This window comes from Myxine glutinosa, chromosome 4, assembly GCF_964187855.1.
Source record: "Myxine glutinosa chromosome 4, kmMyxGlut1.1, whole genome shotgun sequence".
In the NCBI taxonomy this organism is placed as follows: Eukaryota; Metazoa; Chordata; class Myxini; order Myxiniformes; family Myxinidae; genus Myxine; species Myxine glutinosa.
Window position 1 is genome coordinate 146,677,078 of NC_136264.1, and position 11,946 is coordinate 146,689,023.

The window sequence follows — 11,946 nt, forward strand, 5'->3', positions numbered from 1 at the left end:
TCAAAACCACTTTTAGCACTTCTCTTAGTGTTGCAAAACCACTTTTCGCACTTGTGTTAGTGTTGCCATGCCATTTTCTGCACTTGTGCTAGAGTTGAAAACCACTTTTTGCACATGTGTTGGTGTTGCAAAACCACTTTTTGCACTTGTGTTAGCGTTGAAAACCACTTTTCGCACATGTGTTAGTGTTGAAAAACCATTTTCCGCACTCGGGCTGGTGTTGATAACCACTTTTCGCGCTCTTGTTCGTGTTCAAAACCACTTTTCGCACTTGTGTTAGTGTTGAAAAACCATTTTCTGCACTCGTGCTCGTGTTGATAACCACTTTTCGCGCTCTTGTTCACGTTCAAAACCACTTTCCACACTTGTGCTGGCGTTGAAAACAACTTTTCTCACTTTTGCAAGTGTTGCAAAACCACTTTTCATACCTGTGTTGGCATTGAAAACCACTTTTTGCACTTGTGTTGGTGTTGCAAAACCACTTTTCGCACTTGTGTTGGCGTTGAAAACCACTTTTTGCACTTGTTTTGGTGTTGCAAAACCACTTTTCGCACTTGTGCTAGCATTGAAAGCGACTTTTTGCACTTGTGCTTGTGTTGCAAAACCACTTTTTGCACTTGTGTTAGCGTTGCAAAACCACTTTTCCCACTTGTGTTGGCGTTGAAAACCGCTTTTCGCACTTTTGCAAGTGTTGCAAAACCACTTTCTACAATTGTGCAGGCGTTGAAAACCACTTATTGCACTTGTGTGAGTGTTGCAAAACCACTTTTCGCACTTGTGTTGGTGTTCACAAACCACTTTTCACACTTGTGTTGGTGTTGTAAAACCACTTTTCACACTTGTGTTGGTGTTGAAAACCACTTTTCGCACTTTTGCAAGTGTTGCAAAACCACGCTCCACAATTGTGCTCGAGTTGAAAACCACTTATTGCACTTGTGTTAGTGTTGCAAAACCATTTTCCACACTCGTGCTGGTGTTGATAACCACTTTTTGCGCTCTTGGTATTGTTCAAAACCACTTTTAGCACTTCTCTTAGTGTTGCAAAACCACTTTTCGCACTTGTGTTAGTGTTGCCATACCATTTTCTGCACTTGTGCTGGCGTTGAAAACCACTTTTCGCACATGTGTTGGTGTTGATAACCACTTTTCGCGCTCTTGTTCATGTTCAAAACCACTTTCCACACTTGTGCTGGCGTTGAAAACAACTTTTCGCACTTTTGCAAGTATTGCAAAACCACTTTTCACACCTGTGTTGGCATTGAAAACCACGTTTTGCACTTGTGTTGGTGTTGCAAAACCACTTTTCGCACTTGTGCTGGCGTTGAAAACTACTTTTCGCACATGTGTTAGTGTTGAAAAACCATTTTCAGCACTCGGGCTGGTGTTGATAACCACTTTTCGCGCTCTAGTTCGTGTTCAAAACAACTTTTCGCACATGTGTTTGTGTTGAAAAACCATTTTCCGCACTCGTGCTCGTGTTGATAACCACTTTTCGCGCTCTTGTTCATGTTCGAAACCACTTTCCACACTTGTGCTGGCGTTGAAAACAACTTTTCTCACATTTGCAAGTGTTGCAAAACCACTTTTCATACCTGTGTTGGCATTGAAAACGACTTTTTACACTTGTGCTTGTGTTGCAAAACCACTTTTCGCACTTGTGTTGGCGTTGAAAACCACTTTTTGCACTTGTTTTGGTGTTGCAAAACCACTTTTCGCACTTATGCTGGCATTGAAAGCGACTTTTTGCACCTGTGCTTGTGTTGCAAAACCACTTTTTGAACTTGTGTTAGCGTTGCAAAACCACTTTTCCCAATTGTGTTGGTGTTACAAATCCACATTCCACACCTGCGCTCGTGTTGCAAATCCACTTTTCACACTTGTGCTGGCGTTGAAAACCACTTTTCGCACTTTTGCAAGTGTTGCAAAACCACTTTCCACAATTGTGCTGGCATTGAAAACCACTTATCGCACTTGTGTTAGTGTTACAAAACCACTTTTCGCACTTGTGTTGGTATTGACAAACCACTTTTCACACTTGTGTTGGAGTTGTAGAATCACTTTCTGCACCTGCGCTCGTGTTGCAAAGCAACTCTTCGCACTTGTGTTGGAGATGCAAAACCTCTTTCCGCACCTGTGCTGGCATAGAAAACCACTTTTCGCACTTGTCTTAGTGTTGCAAAACCAATTTCGACACTTGTGTTAGTACTGCTAAACCACTTTCCACACTTGTGCTGGCGTTGAAAACAACTTTTCACACTTTTGCAAGTGTTGCAAAACCACTTTTCATACCTGTGTTGGCATTGAAAACCACTTTTTGCACTTGTGTTGGTGTTGCAAAACCACTTTTCGCACTTGTGCGAGCATTGAAAACGATTTTTTGCACTTGTGCTTGTGTTGCAAAACCACTTTTCGCACTTGTGTTGGCGTTGAAAACCACTTTTTGCACTTGTTTTGGTGTTGCAAAACCACTTTTCGCACTTGTGCTAGCATTGAAAGTGACTTTTTGCACTTGTGCTTGTGTTGCAAAACCACTTTTTGAACTTGTGTTAGCGTTGCAAAACCACTTTTCCCAATTGTGTTGATGTTACTAATCCACTTTCCACAACTGCGCTCGTGTTGCAAATCCACTTTGCACACTTGTGTTGGCGTTGAAAACCACTTTTTGCACTTGTTTTGGTGTTGCAAAACCATTTTTCGCACTTGTGCTAACATTGAAAGCGACCTTTTGCACTTGTGCTTGTGTTGCAAAACCACTTTTCGCACTTGTGTTAGTGTTGCAAAACCAATTTCGACACTTGTGTTAGTATTGCTAAACCACTTTCCGCACTTGTGCTGGGGTAAAAAACCACTTTTCGCACTTGTGCTCGTGTTGATAACCAGTTTTTGCGCTCTTGATATTGTTCAAAACCACTTTTAGCACTTCTCTTAGTGGTGCAAAACCACTTTTCGCACTTGAGTTAGTGTTGCCATACCATTTTCTGCACTTGTGCTGGCGTTGAAAACACTCTTTTCGCACATGTGTTGGTGTTGCAAAACCACTTTTTGCACTTGTGTTAGTGTTGAAAACCACTTTTCGCACATGTGTTAGTGTTGAAAAACCATTTTCCGCACTCGGGCTGTTGTTGATAACCACTTTTCGCGCTCTTGTTCGTGTTCAAAACAACTTTTCGCACATGTGTTAGTGTTGAAAAACCATTTTCCGCACTCGTGCTCGTGTTGATGACCACTTTTCGCGCTCTTGTTCATGTTCAAAACCACTTCCACACTTGTGCTGGCGTTGAAAACAACTTTTCGCACTTTTTCAAGTGTTGCAAAACCACTTTTCACACCTGTGTTGGCATTGAAAACCACTTTTCGCACTTGTGTTAGTGTTGCAAAACCAATTTCGACACTTGCGTTAGTATTGCTAAACCACTTTCCGCACTTGTGCTGGGGTAGAAAACCACTTTTCGCAATTGTGCTCGTGTTGAAAAACACTTTTTGCGCTCCTGTTAGTGTTGCAAATCCACTTTTCGCACTGTGTTAGTGTTGCAAAACCACTTTTCGCACTTGTGTGAGTGTTGCAAAACCATTTTCCGCACTCGTGCTGGTGTTGATAACCACTTTTTGCGCTCTTGTTATTGTTCAAAACCACTTTTAGCACTTCTCTTAGTGGTGCAAAACCATTTTCCGCACTCGTGCTCGTGTTGATAACCACTTTTCGCAAAGTGGTTATCAACCTCTTGTTCACGTTCAAAACCACTTTCCACACTTGTGCTGGCGTTGAAAACAACTTTTTGCACTTGTGTTGGTGTTGCAAAACCACTTTTCGCACTTGTGCGAGCATTGAAAACGATTTTTTTGCACTTGTGCTTGTGTTGCAAAACCACTTTTCGCACTTGTGTTGGCGTTGAAAACCACTTTTTGCACTTCTTTTGGTGTTGCAAAACCACTTTTCGCACTTGTGCTAGCATTGAAAGCGACTTTTTGCACTTCTGCTTGTGTTGCAAAACCACTTTTTGAACTTGTGTTAGCGTTGCAAAACCACTTTTCCCAATTGTGTTGATGTTACTAATCCACTTTCCACAACTGCGCTCGTGTTGCAAATCCACTTTGCACACTTGTGTTGGCGTTGAAAACCACTTTTTGCACTTGTTTTGGTGTTGCAAAACCATTTTTCGCACTTGTGCTAACATTGAAAGCGACTTTTTGCACTTGTGCTTGTGTTGCAAAACCACTTTTCGCACTTGTGTTAGTGTTGCAAAACCAATTTCGACACTTGTGTTAGTATTGCTAAACCACTTTCCGCACATGTGCTGGGGTAAAAAAACCACTTTTCGCACTTGTGCTCGTCTTGATAACCACTTTTTGCGCTCTTGTTATTGTTCAAAACCACTTTTAGCACTTCTCTTAGTGGTGCAAAACCACTTTTCGCACTTGTGTTAGTGTTGCCATACCATTTTCTGCACTTGTGCTGGCGTTGAAAACCACTTTTCGCACGTGTTGGTGTTGCAAAACCACTTTTTGCACTTGTGTTAGCGTTGAAAACCACTTTTCGCACATGTGTTAGTGTTGAAAAACCATTTTCCGCACTCGGGCTGGTGTTGATAACCACTTTTCGCGCTCTTGTTCGTGTTCAAAACAACTTTTTGCACATGTGTTAGTGTTGAAAAACCATTTTCCGCACTCGTGCTCGTGTTGATAACCACATTTCGCGCACTTGTTCATGTTCAAAACCACTTCCACACTTGTGCTGGCGTTGAAAACAACTTTTCTCATTTTTGCAAGTGTTGCAAAACCACTTTTCATACCTGTGTTGGCATTGAAAACCACTTTTTGCACTTGTGTTGGTGTTGCAAAACCACTTTTCGCACTTGTGAGAGCATTGAAAACGATTTTTTGCACTTGTGCTTGTGTTGCAAAACCACTTTTCGCACTTGTCTTGGCGTTGAAAACCACTTCTTGCACTTGTTTTGGTGTTGCAAAACCACTTTTCGCACTTGTTCTAGCATTGAAAGCGACTTTTTGCACTTGTGCTTGTGTTGCAAAACCACTTTTTGAACTTGTGTTAGCGTTGCAAAACCACTTTTCCCAATTGTGTTGGTGTTACTAATCCACTTTCCACACCTGCGCTCGTGTTGCAAATCCACTTTTCACACTTGTGTTGGCGTTGAAAACCACTTTTTGCACTTGTTTTGATGTTGCAAAACCATTTTTCGCACTTGTGCTAGCATTGAAAGCGACTTTTTGCACTTGTGCTTGTGTTGCAAAACCACTTTTCGCACTTGTCTTAGTGTTGCAAAACCAATTTCGACACTTGTGTTAGTACTGCTAAACCACTTTTCGCACTTGTGCGAGCATTGAAAACGATTTTTTGCACTTGTGCTTGTGTTGCAAAACCACTTTTTGCACTTGTTTTGGTGTTGCAAAACCACTTTTCGCATTTGTGCTAGCATTGAAAGTGACTTTTTGCACTTGTGCTTGTGTTGCAAAACCACTTTTTGAACTTGTGTTAGCGTTACAAAACCACTTTTCCCAATTGTGTTGATGTTACTAAGCCACTTTCCACACCTGCGCTCGTTTTGCAAATCCACTTTTCACACTTGTGTTGGCGTTGAAAACCACTTTTTGCACTTGTTTTGGTGTTGCAAAACCATTTTTCGCACTTGTGCTAACATTGAAAGCGACTTTTTGCACTTGTGCTTGTGTTGCAAAACCACTTTACGCACTTGTGTTAGTGTTGCAAAACCAATTTCGACACTTATGTTAGTATTACTAAACCACTTTCCGCACTTGTGTTGGTGTTGTAAAATCACTTTCTGCACCTGCTCTCGTGTTGCAAAGCAACTCTTCGCACTTGTGTTGGAGATGCAAAACCACTTTCCACACTTGTGCTGGCGTTGAAAACAACTTTTCGCACTTTTGCAAGTGTTGCACAACCACTTTTCACACCTGTGTTGGCATTGAAAACCACTTTTTGCACTTGTGTTGGTGTTGCAAAACGACTTTCGCACTTGTGCTAGCATTGAAAACGACTTTTTGCACTTGTGCTTGTGTTGCAAAACCACTTTTCGTACTTGTGTTCGCATTCAAAACCACTTTTAGCACATGTGTTAGTGTTCAAAAACCATTTTCCGCACTCGGGCTGGTGTTGATAACCACTTTTCGCGCTCTTGTTCGTGTTCAAAACAACTTTTCGCACATGTGTTAGTGTTCAAAAACCATTTTCCGCACTCGTGCTCGTGTTGATAACCACTTTTCGCGCTCTTGTTCGTGTTCAAAACCTCTTTCCGCACCCGTGCTGGCATTGAAAACCACTTTTCGCACTTGTGTTAGTGTTGCAAAACCAATTTCGACACTTGTGTTAGTATTGCTAAACCACTTTCCGCAGTTGTGCTGGGGTAGAAAACCACTTTTCGCAATTGTGCTCGTGTTGAAAAACACTTTTTGCGCTCCTGGTAGTGTTGCAAATCCACTTTTCGCACTGTGTTAGTGTTGCAAAACCACTTTTCGCACTTGTGTGAGTGTTGCAAAACCATTTTCCGCACTCGTGCTGGTGTTGATAACCACTTTTTGCGCTCTTGTTATTGTTCAAAACCACTTTTAGCACTTCTCTTAGTGTTGCAAAACCACTTTTCGCACTTGTGTTAGTGTTGCCATGCCATTTTCTGCACTTGTGCTAGAGTTGAAAACCACTTTTTGCACATGTGTTGGTGTTGCAAAACCACTTTTTGCACTTGTGTTAGCGTTGAAAACCACTTTTCGCACATGTGTTAGTGTTGAAAAACCATTTTCCGCAATCGGGCTGGTGTTGATAACCACTTTTCGCGCTCTTGTTCGTGTTCAAAACCACTTTTCGCACTTGTGTTAGTTTTGAAAAACCATTTTCTGCACTCGTGCTCGTGTTGATAACCACTTTTCGCGCTCTTGTTCACGTTCAAAACCACTTTCCACACTTGTGCTGGCGTTGAAAACAACTTTTCTCACTTTTGCAAGTGTTGCAAAACCACTTTTCATACCTGTGTTGGCATTGAAAACCACTTTTTGCACTTGTGTTGGTGTTGCAAAACCACTTTTCGCACTTGTGTTGGCGTTGAAAACCACTTTTTGCACTTGTTTTGGTGTTGCAAAACCACTTTTCGCACTTGTGCTCGCATTGAAAGCGACTTTTTGCACTTGTGCTTGTGTTGCAAAACCACTTTTCGCACTTGTGTTAGCGTTGCAAAACCACTTTTCCCACTTGTGTTGGCGTTGAAAACCGCTTTTCGCACTTTTGCAAGTGTTGCAAAACCACTTTCTACAATTGTGCAGGCGTTGAAAACCACTTATTGCACTTGTGTGAGTGTTGCAAAACCACTTTTCGCACTTGTGTTGGTGTTCACAAACCACTTTTCACACTTGTGTTGGTGTTGTAAAACCACTTTTCACACTTGTGTTGGTGTTGAAAACCACTTTTCGCACTTTTGCAAGTGTTGCAAAACCACGCTCCACAATTGTGCTGGAGTTGAAAACCACTTATCGCACTTGTGTTAGTGTTGCAAAACCATTTTCCACACTCGTGCTGGTGTTGATAACCACTTTTTGCGCTCTTGGTATTGTTCAAAACCACTTTTAGCACTTCTCTTAGTGTTGCAAAACCACTTTTCGCACTTGTGTTAGTGTTGCCATACCATTTTCTGCACTTGTGCTGGCGTTGAAAACCACTTTTCGCACATGTGTTGGTGTTGATAACCACTTTTCGCGCTCTTGTTCATGTTCAAAACCACTTTCCACACTTGTGCTGGCGTTGAAAACAACTTTTCGCACTTTTGCAAGTATTGCAAAACCACTTTTCACACCTGTGTTGGCATTGAAAACCACGTTTTGCACTTGTGTTGGTGTTGCAAAACCACTTTTCGCACTTGTGCTGGCGTTGAAAACTACTTTTCGCACATGTGTTAGTGTTGAAAAACCATTTTCAGCACTCGGGCTGGTGTTGATAACCACTTTTCGCGCTCTAGTTCGTGTTCAAAACAACTTTTCGCACATGTGTTTGTGTTGAAAAACCATTTTCCGCACTCGTGCTCGTGTTGATAACCACTTTTCGCGCTCTTGTTCATGTTCGAAACCACTTTCCACACTTCTGCTGGCGTTGAAAACAACTTTTCTCACATTTGCAAGTGTTGCAAAACCACTTTTCATACCTGTGTTGGCATTGAAAACGACTTTTTGCACTTGTGCTTGTGTTGCAAAACCACTTTTCGCACTTGTGTTGGCGTTGAAAACCACTTTTTGCACTTGTTTTGGTGTTGCAAAACCACTTTTCGCACTTATGCTGGCATTGAAAGCGACTTTTTGCACCTGTGCTTGTGTTGCAAAACCACTTTTTGAACTTGTGTTAGCGTTGCAAAACCACTTTTCCCAATTGTGTTGGTGTTACAAATCCACTTTCCACACCTGCGCTCGTGTTGCAAATCCACTTTTCACACTTGTGCTGGCGTTGAAAACCACTTTTCGCACTTTTGCAAGTGTTGCAAAACCACTTTCCACAATTGTGCTGGCATTGAAAACCACTTATCGCACTTGTGTTAGTGTTACAAAACCACTTTTCGCACTTGTGTTGGTATTGACAAACCACTTTTCACACTTGTGTTGGTGTTGTAGAATCACTTTCTGCACCTGCGCTCGTGTTGCAAAGCAACTCTTCGCACTTGTGTTGGAGATGCAAAACCTCTTTCCGCACCTGTGCTGGCATAGAAAACCACTTTTCGCACTTGTCTTAGTGTTGCAAAACCAATTTCGACACTTGTGTTAGTACTGCTAAACCACTTTCCACACTTGTGCTGGCGTTGAAAACAACTTTTCACACTTTTGCAAGTGTTGCAAAACCACTTTTCATACCTGTGTTGGCATTGAAAACCACTTTTTGCACTTGTGTTGGTGTTGCAAAACCACTTTTCGCACTTGTGCGAGCATTGAAAACAATTTTTTGCACTTGTGCTTGTGTTGCAAAACCACTTTTCGCACTTGTGTTGGCGTTGAAAACCACTTTTTGCACTTGTTTTGGTGTTGCAAAACCACTTTTCGCACTTGTGCTAGCATTGAAAGTGACTTTTTGCACTTGTGCTTGTGTTGCAAAACCACTTTTTGAACTTGTGTTAGCGTTACAAAACCACTTTTCCCAATTGTGTTGATGTTACTAATCCACTTTCCACACCTGCGCTCGTTTTGCAAATGCACTTTTCACACATGTGTTGGCGTTGAAAACCACTTTTTGCACTTGTTTTGGTGTTGCAAAACCATTTTTCGCACTTGTGCTAACATTGAAAGCGACCTTTTGCACTTGTGCTTGTGTTGCAAAACCACTTTTCGCACTTGTGTTAGTGTTGCAAAACCAATTTCGACACTTGTGTTAGTATTGCTAAACCACTTTCCGCACTTGTGCTGGGGTAAAAAACCACTTTTCGCACTTGTGCTCGTGTTGATAACCACTTTTTGCGCTCTTGTGCGCAAAAACCACTCTTGTTCAAAACCACTTTTAGCACTTCACTTAGTGGTGCAAAACCACTTTTCGCACTTGTGTTAGTGTTGCCATACCATTTTCTGCACTTGTGCTGGCGTTGAAAACCACTTTTCGCACATGTGTTGGTGTTGCAAAACCACTTTTTGCACTTGTGTTAGCGTTGAAAACCACTTTTCGCACATGTGTTAGTGTTGAAAAACCATTTTCCGCACTCGGGCTGGTGTTGATAACCACTTTTCGCGCTCTTGTTCGTGTTCAAAACAACTTTTCACACATGTGTTAGTGTTGAAAAACCATTTTCCGCACTCGTGCTCGTGTTGATAACCACTTTTCGCGCTCTTGTTCATGTTCAAAACCACTTTCCACACTTGTGCTGGCGTTGAAAACAACTTTTCTCACATTTGCAAGTGTTGCAAAACCACTTTTCATAACTGTGTTGGCATTGAAAACCACTTTTTGCACTTGTGTTGGTGTTGCAAAACCACTTTTCGCAATTGTGCGAGCATTGAAAACGACTTTTTGCACTTGTGCTTGTGTTGCAAAACCACTTTCCGCACCTGTGTTGGCGTTGAAAACCACTTTTTGCACTTGTTTTGGTGTTGCAAAACCACTTTTCGCACTTGTGCTAGCATTGAAAGCGACCTTTTGCACTTGTGCTTGTGTTACAAAACCACTTTTTGCACTTGTGCTTGTGTTGCAAAACCACTTTTCGCACTTGTGTTAGTGTTGCAAAACCAATTTCGACAGTTGTGTTAGTATTGCTAAACCACTTTCCGCACTTGTGCTGGGGTAGAAAACCACTTTTTGCACTTGTGCTCGTGTTGATAACCAGTTTTTGCGCTCTTGATATTGTTCAAAACCACTTTTAGCACTTCTCTTAGTGGTGCAAAACCACTTTTCGCACTTGAGTTAGTGTTGCCATACCATTTTCTGCACTTGTGCTGGCGTTGAAAACACTCTTTTCGCACATGTGTTGGTGTTGCAAAACCACTTTTTGCACTTGTGTTAGTGTTGAAAACCACTTTTCGCACATGTGTTAGTGTTGAAAAACCATTTTCCGCACTCGTGCTCGTGTTGATGACCACTTTTCGCGCTCTTGTTCATGTTCAAAACCACTTCCACACTTGTGCTGGCGTTGAAAACAACTTTTCGCACTTTTTCAAGTGTTGCAAAACCACTTTTCACACCTGTGTTGGCATTGAAAACCACTTTTCGCACTTGTGTTAGTGTTGCAAAACCAATTTCGACACTTGCGTTAGTATTGCTAAACCACTTTCCGCACTTGTGCTGGGGTAGAAAACCACTTTTCGCAATTGTGCTCGTGTTGAAAAACACTTTTTGCGCTCCTGTTAGTGTTGCAAATCCACTTTTCGCACTGTGTTAGTGTTGCAAAACCACTTTTCGCACTTGTGTGAGTGTTGCAAAACCATTTTCCGCACTCGTGCTGGTGTTGATAACCACTTTTTGCGCTCTTGTTATTGTTCAAAACCACTTTTAGCACTTCTCTTAGTGGTGCAAAACCATTTTCCGCACTCGTGCTCGTGTTGATAACCACTTTTCGCAAAGTGGTTATCAACCTCTTGTTCACGTTCAAAACCACTTTCCACACTTGTGCTGGCGTTGAAAACAACTTTTCGCACGTGTTGGTGTTGCAAAACCACTTTTTGCACTTGTGTTAGCGTTGAAAACCACTTTTCGCACATGTGTTAGTGTTGAAAAACCATTTTCCGCACTCGGGCTGGTGTTGATAACCACTATTCGCGCTCTTGTTCGTGTTCAAAACAACTTTTTGCACATGTGTTAGTGTTGAAAAACCATTTTCCGCACTCGTGCTCGTGTTGATAACCACTTTTCGCGCACTTGTTCATGTTCAAAACCACTTCCACACTTGTGCTGGCGTTGAAAACAACTTTTCTCATTTTTGCAAGTGTTGCAAAACCACTTTTCATACCTGTGTTGGCATTGAAAACCACTTTTTGCACTTGTGTTGGTGTTGCAAAACCACTTTTCGCACTTGTGAGAGCATTGAAAACGATTTTTTGCACTTGTGCTTGTGTTGCAAAACCACTTTTCGCACTTGTCTTGGCGTTGAAAACCACTTCTTGCACTTGTTTTGGTGTTGCAAAACCACTTTTCGCACTTGTTCTAGCATTGAAAGCGACTTTTTGCACTTGTGCTTGTGTTGCAAAACCACTTTTTGAACTTGTGTTAGCGTTGCAAAACCACTTTTCCCAATTGTGTTGGTGTTACTAATCCACTTTCCACACCTGCGCTCGTGTTGCAAATCCACTTTTCACACTTGTGTTGGCGTTGAAAACCACTTTTTGCACTTGTTTTGATGTTGCAAAACCATTTTTCGCACTTGTGCTAGCATTGAAAGCGACTTATTGCACTTGTGCTTGTGTTGCAAAACCACTTTCCGCACTTGTGTTAGTGTTGCAAAACCAATTTCGACACTTGTGTTA